Source organism: Coptis chinensis, chromosome 1, assembly GCF_015680905.1.
Source record: "Coptis chinensis isolate HL-2020 chromosome 1, ASM1568090v1, whole genome shotgun sequence".
In the NCBI taxonomy this organism is placed as follows: domain Eukaryota; kingdom Viridiplantae; phylum Streptophyta; class Magnoliopsida; order Ranunculales; family Ranunculaceae; genus Coptis; species Coptis chinensis.
In genome coordinates, this window is record NC_141456.1 from 31,031,415 (window position 1) to 31,046,397 (window position 14,983).

The window sequence follows — 14,983 nt, forward strand, 5'->3', positions numbered from 1 at the left end:
GGAATTTGCTTGATAAGAAGTATGCTAATGAAGATGCGAGTTCTAAGAAGTTTCTTGTAGGAAAGTTTCGAATTCAAGATGGAAGATGGGAAATCTGTTGTTTCTCAAGTGGAGGAGCTGCAAATAATCATTCATGAGATTTTGCAGGAAGGTTATAAAATCTGCAAAGGTTTCCAGGTTGCTTCCATAATTGAGAAACTCCCTTCCTCATGGAAGGAGTACAAAAACAGTCTCAAACATAAGAAGAAAGAGATGTCCCTAGAAGATCTGATCGTCAACCTTCGAATCGAGGAGGATAACAGAAGGCTGAAATCAATGTGGAGACTTCAGAAATGAAGGCTAAGGCTAACCTGGTTGAAGGTAACGCTGCTAGTTCTTCTAAGTCTAAATCAACTAAATTCCCGTCAAAAAGAAACCATATCGAAAAAGAATAAACAAATCCCAACCTCACTTTAAAAGAAACCTTACAATCCTGAAATTCATTGCTATGTGTGCGGATCTCGAGGTCATATAGCCCCTGGATCAGAATTCAAAAAGGTCCGAATGATGGGAAGAAAGATAAGGCACAAGCAAATGTCGCTTCGGGATGGTAACTTTTCCGCTATGGTTACCGAGGTTAACTTGGTGAGTAACATGATCGACCGGGTGGGTAGACACCGGGCTACCAAACACATCCGTGGCACTAAAAGTGCATTTCGTCCTTCACTCCTCGGGAGAAGGAGAAAGTCTGTTCATGGGTAACTCATCTGCTTCTAGAGTTGAAGGAAAAGGGACTGTTAATTTGAAGTTCACTTCTGTGAAATGTTCTTAATTTGAAGGATGTTCTTTATGTTCCTGATATTAGGAAAAATCTGGTTTCTGGTTCCCTTTTAAGTAAGAAGGGGTTCAAACTTGTCTTTGAGTCAGACAAATTTGTTCTGACTAAGGGGGGAACCTTTGTGGGTAAAGGTTATTTAGATGAAGGCTTGTTTAAGCTCAATGTAACTGATTTTGAATTTAATAAAGCATCTACTTCTTCTTATATGGTTGAGTCATTTGATCTGTGGCATAGTAGACTTGGACACGTTAATAATGTTTCAATTAAAAAACTGATGCATCTAGGTAACATATCCAAGAATACTATTTCTGAAAATAAGAGATGTGAAGTATGTGTAGAATCTAAATATGCTAGGAAACCTTTCAAAAAGGTAGAAAGAAACACTGAGTTGTTGGCATTGGTTCACACTGACTTATGTGATATTAAAGGTTACATGACTAGAGGAGGTAATAAATATTTTGTTACATTCATTGATGATGCTTCACGTTTCTGTCATGTTTATCTTCTTAAGAGTAAGGATGATAGCTTAGCTAAATTTATTTCCTTTAAACCTGAAGTTGAGAACCGCTTAGACAAGAAAATAAAAATAGTTAGGTCCGATAGAGGAGGTGAATATTCTAGTCCTTTCAATAAATTTTGTGAAAATAATGGTATTGTACATGAGACCATCGCCCACTTATGCTCCCCAATCCAATGGGATAGCAGAGAGGAAAAATAGGACTCTCAAAGATATGATCAATTCAATGATCAATAGCTCTGGGGCTTCTATGAACCTATGGGGAGGCTTTGCTAACAGCCTGTTATATTCTGAATAAGTTAAGATACCTTTTAAAGACACAGATAAAACTCCATATGAGATGTGGAAAAATAGGACACCGACTTATAGATTCTTTAAAAGTGTAGGGGTGTTTGGCTAAGGTATCTATACCAACACCCAAGAGGACTAAACTTGGCCCTAAAACTGTAGATTGTGTCTTTATTGGGTATGCACGCATAGCATAGGTGCCTCTGGTTTTAGTTTTCAAATCTAAAAATAAATTTGTTGATGATAATACCATTATTGAGTCTAGGGATGTTTCTTTTTTTGAGGATAAATTCCCATTTATTGAGAGATCGGGAGGGACTCGAAGTTCTTCTACACTTGCTCCTAGAGTTCGAGAAGATTCTTCTCTTGAGATGAAATTGAACTTCGGGAGGAGCAAGAGACCTAGGACTAACACCTCTTTTGGACCTGATTTCCTTACTTTCTTGGTAGAGGATGATCCTCGACCCTATTTAGGGGCAATGTCATCTTCGATGCCATTTTTGGAGGGAGGCCATTCTAAGTGAATATGAGTCCATTATAACCAATAACACTTGGGAGCCGGTTGAGTTGCCCCCGGTTGTAAAACTATTGGGAATAAATGGTTATTTAGAAAGAAACTTAAAGGCGGATGGATCCATTGATAAATATAAAGCGAGATTAGTAGCAAAAGGCTATAAACAGAGAGAGAAGGGGTTTGATTTCTTTGATACTTACTCTCGTGACAAGGATTACATCTATCAGAATGTTAATAGCCTTTGCTTCTACTCGTAATCTCATAATTCACCAAATGGACGTTAAAACGGCATTTCTAAATGGGGAATTACAATAGGAGATATATATGGATCAGCCAGAAGGGTTTGTTTTAGAAGGCCTTGAGAGAAAAGTTTGTAGGCTAAAGAAATCTCTTTACTTCTCAAACAAGCTCCTAAACAGTGGCATGAGAAATTTGATAGTGTGCTAATCTCTAATGGTTTTAATATTAATGAGGCAGATAAATGCATTTATTGTAAATTTGAGAAACAATCTGGTGTAATTATCTGTTTATATGTGGATGACATGTTGATCATTGGAACCAGTTTAGAGACCGTCAATAAGACTAAATCCTTTTTGAGTAAGCATTTTGACATGAAAGATTTGGGTATCGTGATGTCATTCTTGGCATTAAGATAGTGTATAATTACGATGGAATTACTTTGTCTCAATCTCATTATGTAGAAAAAAATGCTTAAAAGATTTAATCAATTTGACTTTGTACCGCCGAGAACACCATATGATCCTAGTATACATTTGACAAAAATACTGGATTAGGTGTATCTCCGTTAGAGTTTTCTAGGGTTATAAGGCATCTCATGTATCTTATGAACTGCACTAGACCCGACATAGCTTACGCCGTAAGCAAACTCGATAGATACACCATAAATCCCAAAGAATGAGCATTGGGATGCTCTTATCGGGTATTGAGATATTTGAAATATACCTCAAATTATGGTGGTCATTATGGCGATATCCAAATGTAGCGAGGGTACAATGATGCCAATTGGATTCTTGATTCTCGGGAATCTAAATCCACTAGTGGTTATGTGTTCACTATGGCGGGGGTGCGTTGTCTTGGAAATCATCTAAGCAAACTTGCATTGCCCGCTCCACTATGGAATCTGAGTTTATAGCTTTAGACAAAGCTAGTGAGGAAGCAGAGTGGATCGGGAATTTTTTGATGGATATCCCGCTTTTGGCCTAAACCCGTTCCACTCTCCTCTATTCACTGTGATAGCCAAGCTGCTATCTTGAGGGCCAAAAATACTTCCTATAATGGGATTCTCGACATATTAAATTCGAAGACATAACACTTGTCTGCGGCGAGTTGTTAAGAGATGGGATCATAGCTATTGACTTTGTGAGGTCAAAAGAAAATTTAGTCGATCCTTTAACTAAAGGCCCGCTAGAGAGCTGGTTTTAGTACATCGAGGGGATGGGGCTAAAGTCTATTAAAGACTAATTGCCTATTTAATTAAATCATCCGATAACCGACACCCAACCTTCGTGAATGGAGATCCCGAATCAAGGTTCAATGGGGAAACAAGTTATCTGCGTGATTTGTGGGGTACTACACCTAGAGTGAAAACTCTATACCCATCCCTATGATGTAGTAGTACCTTCTGTATCATTTAAAGGATGAGTGAATACTCTTAATGCTTTCTATAGCTGGTTTTTCCAGTGGGGTGTAAAGATACACTACACTCCTGATAGAGGCACCTATATGAGTGAGGAAGTAAAAGCCGCCTTCCTATGAGAACATATAGGCTTGTTCTCTAGAGCACTCATGAAACCCAGGAAGCTCATGGCTATCTGAGCACAAACCGAGGGAACTCTATGATGATTTTTTGAAGTTATGAGTGTTACCTGTTGACTTGGCTTACATATATGTTGAACAGTTCAAGACTAAGGTCACTGGTCAACTAGTAATCCCGACAGACAAACACCAAGCGAAGGTTCAAGTCGTATGACACCTTGACCCATTCATAACCCTTCTTCATACTCCGGACATTCTTGTTTTGTTTTTTCTTTTCTTACGTTTCTTAATAATTCCATTCATGTGGGGATTGTTGGAAATGTGAAGGAATTTGTGTCCTCATGGGTTTGAACCCATGACCTTTTTGTATCTACTACACTCTAATGTGGGGGCTTTAGTCCCACATTGGTTACTAAACTTAAGACTCTTAAGTTTATATTGGTTGTGTCCTTATGGAGGGATAGTGTAGAGATATAAGGAGGTGCTTTCACAAGCACACAAGGCCTCCTTGGTTTGGGAGCTCCAAAACCTTAGTCTGCGCATGTGCCCACACACGCCGCCGCCAGTGCAAATCCACCCAATTGGGCTTCGCGTGGGTGCGAGTACTGGGCTTGTTTTTTGGTCTTCTTTCCAAAACTGTAACAGTTACAAAATCTTTGAGTCAAACCATAAATCAGGCAATGAGGAGTCGTGACTCTAGCCTGGAGTTGCGTTTTTTCAGATCTATAAAACTAAGGTCTCTCCTGTTTATCAAAACACGAAAACACAACATTATTTTCCTCTTATTAAAAACTTGTCTGGAGTATGCTGAGAGTTCATGCAGAGCTGGTCATTGGCTGGTGACACGCTCATCCACTGTTGTATCCTGGGAGACGTACGCTTGAGGCTGGCAGCAACCATACCGGCGGCGTTTTTCATCTTAAGGAAATTGTGCCGAGATCCTCAGTGATAAGTTTTACTTGCTTTCTTATTACTGTTTTATGATACTAGTTAATTACATCCCTCACACCGTCCCCTCACACCGTCGTCTACTGATTTTGAAATAGTAACAGACTCTCATCATGAATTTCTAGGATCGTTCTTATTAGGGAGGTAGCACATTATTAGTTATTTGTTATAATAAAAAGTAGTTTTTCAACTAAATTTGATTTACATATATTTATTGAAATTTATTAACAGTAGGTAAACAAAAGGCCAAAAAAGCAATGTTTTACTCATTTACAAAATATATAAACGGTTTTGCTGCAACTTTGGAAGAAGAAGCAAAAGAGATTTCAAGTACGGTAAAAACATTATGTCAAATTTATTCATCTTTTTTTCATTTTTTCACCATGTTTTCTGACGAGTTTTGATTATTATTGTTGTGTGTCTAATGTTCTTTGTTGCTTCTTACATAGAGCATCCAGATGTAATATCAGTTTTCTTAATAAAGGAAAATGACTTACACACGACGCATTTAGGACTTTCTTGGGGGTCATAAAAACAATAAAATTCCTTGCAAGTGAAAGGCAGCCAAGTTGGGCGCAGATCAGCAAATGTGATAATCGGAAACATTGACGTACGGTGGTGAGGCCCATTTATTTGAGCATGAATGTTTATGTTAAAAGACTAGCCCACTTACTAACGTACGGGCGTTTCCTCTGATATAGGTGTTAGGCCCCGAATCACAAAGGATTTTGTCAAAATAGAACTAATTTTTTTTTTACCTGAAAATTTTATTGATAAAGAATATTATAAATAATTATAATAAGCGTACAACAAACTGCACCATCCTTTCTAAATAGCAAATCTTATCATTCTAATTTTTTATTTTTTTTTTTTTTTTTTATTTTTGAATAGTTAAGCTGGAATTAAAGCTGGCCCCACATGTTTTTATTGATAATCAACTTGTTATATATAGAGTTCCTGAGACATCATCTTCAAACATACCTTCCTTAAGAGTATAGTCATTAGGTTCTAAAACCTCAAACCTAACACCAAATCTATTCAAAGTACACCATTACTAGAAGTACCTCATTCCACCTACTCTCCTTCTGATAATTGTTTGGCCGAGACTGGGTGATATGATATTTCGAAACGTGGTTTTGGTCCTTCTCAAACTCTCGGAAGAAGGTTCCATAATGGATGCAAGCAAATATCTGACTCATTCGCTCATCCCAAACCTCTTTAATATAACCATCAAGATGCTTAATTAATCTTTTTCCTGACCAAAGAGAAAACTTTCTTCATCATGGTGAGAGTGGGATCATCAATTTCACCAGAAGATCGTTGAACGTGCTTCTTAGTTTTATTTTTCTTCTCAATAGTTCTCCATTAATCAGAGGTGTTACTGCCAAAATTTCAGAAATAACCTCGATCAATAGTTCTTGGATGAGTGCCTTCAACTTGGTTTGTAGCAAGAATAATGTGGTTATTGAATAACTCATTCTCTTTCTCACTATTGACCTCACCATCGATAGTATTCGAGCATTCATCCTCACTTGTATTCACAAGAGCTTCATACATATGGTGGTGCTTGTCTTGAAGAACACGTAGACTATCTTGTTGAGTTTCTATGCCAATGGCACATTCTCCTATTGTAGTAGCTTGAACAATATCAGAGATAGCAACTAGTGTTGTGTCATTTGCAAGGGCAACAACTTTATTACCTGCATTCAAATTTCTCACTGATGGACTACCTAGGGTGGTTTCGATGATCGGCTCATCTGCCACCTTAACTTCTCGTGTCTATGTAAGTTGTAAAAGGTCCCACTGATACATTACCATTGCTTTCCGCCTTTCCTCACCATAATATACTTTTATGAGTTTTATCCGTGGATTGTAATGTCATCATAAAAATGTGAATCACAGGAAATTGATTAATTGATTGGAGCCAGATACTTAAACAAAAATCACTATAAAAACCATAGTCAAATATATGCCACTTCGCGTGATGAAAATGGTCATGGAACTCATACCTTATCAATAGCTGGAGGACGTTTTGTTGCGGGAGCATTTGGTCATGGGAATGGGATAGCAAAAGGTGGTGCACTAAATGCACGTGTACGTGGCCACGTATAAATTGTGTTGGCCAAGAGCTGATAAAAAAGCATGTCCGGGAGCAGATGTAATTGCAGTCTTTGATGTAGCAATACACGATGGAGTCGATGTGCTATCAGTTTCATTGGATGGTAGCCCTGAAGATTATATGGCAGAAGGGGTTGCGATCGGATCATTTCATGCTGTAATGCGTGGGATCACTGTGGTTTGCTTAGCTGGGAATAGAAGGGCCAATCCAGTTTCAGTTGATAATGTGGCACCATGGATTTTGACTGTTGGAGCAAGCTTCATGGATCGAGATTTTGTGACATATATGTTCAGCTTGGCAATAATATGAGTATCAAGGTATGTATTTTCTTGTTATGGATATCTTACAGACTTACAGTACTTTTTATTTTTTGTTTGCAATAGCATCCAAAGCCGATAATCCAGCCCAGTAACTCTTTTTTTTTCTCAGGGGAGGAACATTTCCTCTGAAAATTTACCAGAGAAGAAGTTATATCCTCTTATTAGCTCCACTGATGGTAAATTTGACGACGTATAGTAGCAGATGATTATGCGTAAGGACAAACCCACTTTCACTATCTATGTCATGCTTGGTACGATATGTACAATGCAAACGAATTGTAGGAACTATGAGAGGAAACAAGAGAGAATTGTTTCATAGAAGACTGCTATAGTTCATAACGATATATGAGATTACGAGACTTCTATAGTTCATACACAGGAATGGTAATACGAGATTACGAGACTTCTGTAGTTCATAATGTTGGGTTTGTTGGAACCGTCGAGCTTTGCTCCGGTGTCCGTATACCACACTCACCCTGGTACTGATGAAGAGGGCGCGACCGCTTCGTATTTATGCGTGCAGATGCCTAAAGAAGAAGCTTTGTAAGCTGCACTGGGCCCTCTTTATTGAAGAGGGCCCAGCAAAGCGCACTTTTCGCTCGCGAAGGGAAAAATATAGTCCTATACCGCCGCCGCCAGCATCAAGTCCGAAATTCGCGGCCCACCCCATTTACTTCCCTTTGTCTATGTACACCTATATAAAGGAAATAGATTAGGGTTTTGAAGAACAACTTTTGAGAGATTCATTTCTAGGGTATTGGGGAGCTCTGTTGAGCTAGGGTTTGAGGAGGCCTCTTCTTATTGATTCTTGATCTCTTGTAAACTCTCCAATCTTTGTTATAAAAGGAAACTCGGCTCTTGTGTGTGGATGTAGGTAACATTTACGAACCACCTAAATCTCGCGGTCTCTTTGCATTGTTACTTCCATTATTGTTGCTATGGATTGTGATGATATTGTAGTGGTTTTGCTTTGTTGAGGTTGTTGTGATAACTACCAAAGTTCAGTGGGTGATTTCCTTGGTGTGAGCTCCAAGTTGAAATCATTTGGGATAGAAAGTAGCTAGATTGAGGTGTGACCTTCTAGTGAAATCTCCCAACAAGTGGTATCGAGAATTTTGAATCATTGGAACAAGGTGTGTGAGGAAAGACTCCACCGTCCGTATACCACACTTTCAAGGGCATCGATGAAGAGGGCGATCTGATTCAGGGCGGCAAATGATGCCTAAAGAAGAAGCTTAAGCGCACTGCTAAGCGCGACTCGCTCGGGAATGAAGAGGCGCCATTGTCGCTCTTTAATGAAGAAATAAGCTCCGATTGCGCCCAAGCCCATTTACTTTCCTTTGTCTATGTATGTACCTATATAAAGGAAATAGATTAGGGTTTTGAAGAACAACTTTTGAGAGATTCATTTCTAGGGTATTTGGGAGCTCTGTTGAGCTAGGGTTTGAGTGAGGCCTCTTCTTATTGATTCTTGATCTCTTGTAAACTCTCAATCTTTGTTATAAAGGAAACTTCGGCTCTTGTGTGTGGATGTAGGTAACATTTACCAACCACCTAAATCTCTGGTCTCTTTGCATTGTTACTTCCATTATTATTGTTGCTATGGATTGTGATGATATTGTAGTGGTTTTGCTTTGTTGAGGTTGTTGTGATAACTACCAAAGTCTTGGGTGGGTGATTTCCTTGGTGTGAGCTCCAAGTTGAAATCATTTGGGATAGAAAGTAGCTAGATTGAGGTGTGACCTTCTAGTGAAATCTCCCAACAAGTGGTATCGGAGCACGGTTTTGAATCATTGGAACAAGGTGTGTGAGGAAAGACTCCACCTTTAGCACAGAGAGAGCTAGGTGTTTGAAGAAATTCCTTTGAGAAGTTCTCCACCGTTGTTTTGGTTCAGTGAGAGTCATGACGACCGAAAAGGAAAGCTACAAGATAGAGAAGTTTGACGGAACAAACTTCGGCTATTGGAAGATGCAAATTGAGGACATACTCTATCAAAAGGATTTGTATGAACCTTTGATGGGAGAGAAGCCAGCGAGTTTTGAATGGGATTTGCTAGATAGAAAGGCCTTGGCCACAATCCGATTGATCTCTCAAGTCACCCTTCATATTAAAAATGAGAAGACGGCGGCGCTTCATGAAGGCACTAACGCAGCATGTATGAGCAACCTTCGGCCGCGAACAAAGTCTATTTGATTACCAAGCTCTTCTCCATGAGAATGTCGGAGAATGATTCCTTCAAGGACCACTTAAATGAATTCAACCAAACGAAAGACCAATTGGAGTCGGTTGAGATTACATTTAGTGATGAAGTGAAAGCGTTGGCGATAATAGGACAAATGCCCCCAAGTTGGAAGGCTACGGTTGCGGCTATTAGTGGCTCGGCGGGAATGAATAAGTTGAAATTTGACGATGTGGTTAGTATGATACTAGCAAGGAAATCGAAGGAGTTCGGATGGAGCCTCGACATCGGGTTCGGCTTTGAAACCGAGGCGAAGGGATGCACATACACAAGGGTTATAGACCGAGAAATAGAAGGGGGAGAATGAACTCTCATGCCCCTAGTGATGAGCCTAGAGATGATAGTATCATTATATGTTACAATTGTGGTTTGCCTGGCCACTATAGTAACCGATGCCAAACACCTAGAAATGACAACTACAAGAAGAATCAAGAAGCTAATGTAGTTGAAGTGGAAGATGATGCTTTGATATGTTCGATGGAGAACAATAAGGAGTCTTGGGTTTTAGATTCCGGCGCATCATTCCATGTGACCTCAAATCGAGAGTTCTTTGTGAACTACACCAAAGGTGACCTTGGAAAGGTCTTTCTTGGTGATGACCAATCTTGTGCCATTGTTGGCAAAGGTGATGTCCGTGTTATGTTGAAAGATATGACATGGTTATTAAAGGGGATGTTCGACACGTTAGGTTTGAGGAAGAATTTGATTTCGGTGGGTCAATTGGCTAGTGAAGGATTTGTTACAATCTTCATGAAGGATACTTGGAAAATCTCTAAAAGGTTCTCTAATATTCGCTAAAGGCGACAAGGATGGTACTTTCTACACACCGCAATGTGGGTCAATGCCGTGGCAAATGGCAAAGAGGATCCAAATGTTTGGCACCGCAGACCGGTCACATGAGTGAGAAAATGCAAGTCCTTCCTCCAATCGGGTAAACTCCGTTAAACGGCGGACTTTGACTTACGTGAGAATTGCATGTTTGAAAAGCGAGGAGAAGGGTGAGTTTTTTCCAGAGATGGGTCGAACTCGAAAAGCTAGGAAGCTTGAGTTGATTCATACAGATGTCAGGGGCCGCTAATGTCTCTTCACTTGGCGGAAAGTTATATTTTGTGACTTTCATTGATGACCATACTAGGAAGGTGTGGGTCTATTTCTTGAGACACAAGTCCGAATTGGAAGTGTTCAAGGCGTGGAAGGCCATGGTTGAGAATGAGACATGCTTCAGGTGAAGTTCAACCGGTTCTGATAATTATGGAGAGTATGTTGATTCAGGTTTTGAGAAGTATTGTGCTAACGATGGCATCAAGATGGAAAAGACTTTATGAGGGACACCTCGGGGAGAATGGGGTCATAAAAGCGGATGATTAGAACAACGACATATAGGGCTAGGTGTATCGCGTACACTAGCAAACTTGCCCGGACAATTCAACAGAGAAAGTGTTAGCCAGCCTTTCAACCGAGGACCATCGGTACCTTTGGATTTCAGAATTCGGAGGAAGTGTGGAGTGGGAAGGATGTGAACCTTTCCCATTTGAGAGTTTTGGGTGTGAGTCCTATGTGCACACTAGTGACCAAGCTAGGAGTAAGCTTGATGTCAAATTGTACCTTCATTGGATATGGCGATGATGATCTTGGTTATCGTTTTGGGATGACCAAAACGAAAATTATTAAGTAAAGAAATGCCTTGTTCGGTGAGATGGTTTTGTACAAGGACGAAAAAAAGCACTATGGAGCGAACTTTGACACCGAGTATGTTGAGTTGGAAGGCTCTTACAAAAATCAGTTGGAAGTTCCACGGTCCCGGATGATGATAGTAGTGACTTCGGGTGAAGAGACTACGCACCAAGTCCATCTCCACCTCGCGTGCCGAGGGAGGTTATCGAACAAACTGCACCGAGCATGAAGTATCCTCCCTCCACCTATTTATTTACTGATGATGGTGAACCTCATTGCTATGATGCGGCATTGGAGGTTGGTGATGCTAGCAAGTGGGAGCTTATTATGCATGATGAGACGGAGTCCCTCGTCTTTAGTGTCACTTGGGAGTTGGCCAAAGTACCCAAGGACAAGACTCTACAGAGCAAATGGGTGTATCGAGTCAAGAAGGAACATGATGGTTCCAAGAAATATTTGGCAATGATATTCTCCCCAAATACTTTTCGGTCGGTGTTTTAGTATTGTTGTAGCGGAAGGTTTAAATCTTAAAAGAAATGTGAAAACCTGCTCACCTCCATTGTGACCATGTTGAGGAGATTTACACGCGACAATTGGTTTGGTTTCCTGGAAGGATAGAGAATATGGTGTGCAAGGTGATAAGAGCTTGCATGGTTCCCGACAAACCCCTAGCGATGGTACATGGTTTGCAATATATATCCCATGCGATGGGAGTTGCTTGGAGGTTTATGGCTAACCTTGGCAAACATCATTGGGAAGCGGTGAAATGGATATTGTATTATTCATGGAGTATCAGGAACATGTCTATGTCATGGTAGAGTGTTGTGGAGGCGGAAGTTGAAGTGTTCAACGGTGGAAAGACCAAGACCATGATGGATGGCCAAGTGTTTCTTTAGTTTTTGGATTTGGATTGAGTTGTTACAATTGAGATGTGATGTGCATGAAGAATCTCGAAGGTTCAAGTGGGAGATTGTTGGGTTTGTTGGAACCGCCGACTTTGCTCCGTGTCCGTATACCACACTCACCCCGTCATCATGAATCCATATATTCCTGCCTAAAGAAGAAACTCAAAAGCTCACCTAAGCGCACTTCTCCCAAATTGAAAATTGTCACCTAAGCGCCGCGCTGGACAATGAAGAATCGTACCAGCGCCATACGCTCCAAGCTCGAGCCCCCCCAAGCCCATTTACTTCCCACTTTGTCTATGTACACCTATATAAAGGAAATAGATTAGGGTTTTGAAGAACAACTTTTGATTCATTTCTAGGATATTGTGGGAGCTCATAGCTAAAGAGTGAGGCCCTCTTCTTATTGATTCTTGATCTCTTGTAAACTCTCCAATCTTTGTTATAAAGGAAACTCGCTCTTGTGTGTGGATGTAGGTAACATTTACCGAACCACCTAAATCTCTGTGTCTCTTTGCATTGTTACTTCCATTATTATTGTTGCTATGGATTGTGATGATATTGTAGTGGTTTTGCTTTGTTGAGGTTGTTGTGATAACTACCAAAGTCTTGGGTGGGTGATTTCCTTGGTGTGAGCTCCAAGTTGAAATCATTTGGGATAGAAAGTAGCTAGATTGAGGTGTGACCTTCTAGTGAAATCTCCCAACACATAACTATATATCTACATTCATGATAAGAGTATATTTATGCGTGCAGACAAGTTTGTACTGTGGGCTCTCTAGATCCAGCAAAGGTAAAGGGAAAAATATAGTCGTATGTAACTACCATACAGACACACATTCAAGGATGATCAAGGGGGTGACGGTGGATTCTGCATGCAGGAGTTGGGATGATACTTGTTAATAACGACGTTGCACTTTATCACGTGTAAATTGTTTGAACTAACACTGATCGACCATAGTGATAATACTGATTGGAAGTTCGCTTCAAAGTCCCAAGTGATTGGTACGTAAGCATCGTCTCACCTCACATGTTCCCCGTCTAGGAGAATGGAGGGTCTTTACTTGAACCTTTCAAGGGCAGAGATGAGTTGATCTGATGACAGAAAAATGCGCGCGCTTAAGCACTGCGGAGGGAATTTTTGTTCTGATAATAATATCAAACTCAATTACTTGTTCTGCATATGTATCTTTACATCTATCAATCTGCATTGATTTTGAGACTCTGTGTATTAATCTAGGACCCCCGTCGCTTATATCACACCTGTGAAACCATAATGGATCGAATGTGAATCCAGCGCCAATGGTTTCTTCTTTCTCCTCCCCAGGACCCAATTCTATTACACCAGAAATTCTTATTCTGTAAAAACTGTTTTCCTTATAATTTTTTCTATACAAATTTCCTTCAACTATATAACTTTGGTTCTAACTAACATACATTGTTATCCATAAAAGCCTGATGTAGTAGCACCAGGGGTAACTATAATATCAGCTTTTCTCAAAGGGTCGGGACCTTCATTTATACCATAACCATATGGCAAGCGTCGACTTCTATTCAACAATCTTTCTGGTACATCAATGGCAGCCCCTCATGTTTCCGGTATTGTTAGTCTACTCAAAAAGCTCCACCCTGATTGGAGTCCCGCTGCAATAAAATCAGCAATTATTGCCATATGACTCCCCTTTTCCCACAGTTCATATCTTGTCTATGGGGCCACTCTTTCAATCAATCATTTTACATCTCAGCTAGAACGCGAAATAATACGAAGAAGCCAATAATACTTAACGCCTCAATGATCAAGACTACTCCATTCAGCTATGGTGCGCGCCAGGACATGTTCGGCCGAATAGGGCAATGGATCCTGGTTTGATATACGACTTAGGTGTTGATGATTACTTGAACTTCTTATGCTCCACTGGCTACACTGAGACTCATATAACTAAATTCACCGTTAAACCCGGCATGTGCACCGAGTCTGTATCTCTCTTGGTGGCACATACAATGTAAATGTCACTGAACCAGTGTTTAGAAAACCGGACCGGACCGGTGGTTGAACCGGGATCCGACCGGAACCGGTAAATTTTCGGTTCGGTTCAGTTAAAACTTGAGTTTATGGTTAGACTCTCGGTCTAAGTTTAAACCGTGGTTGAACCGGCGAACCGGTTCATCTCTAAACCGGATCACCCTTATATAATTTTTTTTTTTTTTTTTTTTGAAAAATTGATAATGTGGGAGTTGAACCTAACACCTAAACAAGATAATCCAAACTCCAAACCAACATACTACTATGTATTTCTTATATAAGAAATTTATTTTGATATATAATAGCAACTAATATTAAATTAAAATATATATTTATTCATTTTATTATTGTAATTATTAAAAAATTTGCTAAATAAATATTAATTGGTCCGACCGAGTCGAACCATGGTTGAACTTTGTTGAACCATTTTAACAAAAAATCAGTTGGATTACCGGTTCGGTTTTCAAAATATTGCACTTAACCCTTTGAAGTTTCAGTAGTACTGTAGTAGTGCAGCAAGCACGCCTGACCTTTAATAAGATTGGGGAGGAGATGTTTAGGGTTACTATGAAGAGTAAAGGAGGTCTCATCAGCAATTATGCGTTTGGCGAGTTGGTATGGTCTGATGGATATCATTCCGTGAGGAGTCCTATTTCAATATGAAACGTTTATAAATGGAGCTCATCACATTTTCTCTATATATATAGAATAAAGAGGCATAAAAACGAAACGGAAAAAGCAGTAGTATATATAGCAATAATGTGATTATCATATATGCTGTTCACTGAGATTCAAGGTCTCACACTGTCACACATCCATATATTCCTTATAAGAACGAAACG

General features: G+C 39.8%; 1 pseudogene; it reads left to right on the plus strand.

The window, feature by feature from the left end:
• The first annotated feature begins 546 nt into the window (after positions 1-546).
• Positions 547-14,125, plus strand: LOC147523435 (subtilisin-like protease SBT5.4; annotated as a pseudogene).
• The last annotated feature ends 858 nt before the right edge of the window (positions 14,126-14,983 follow it).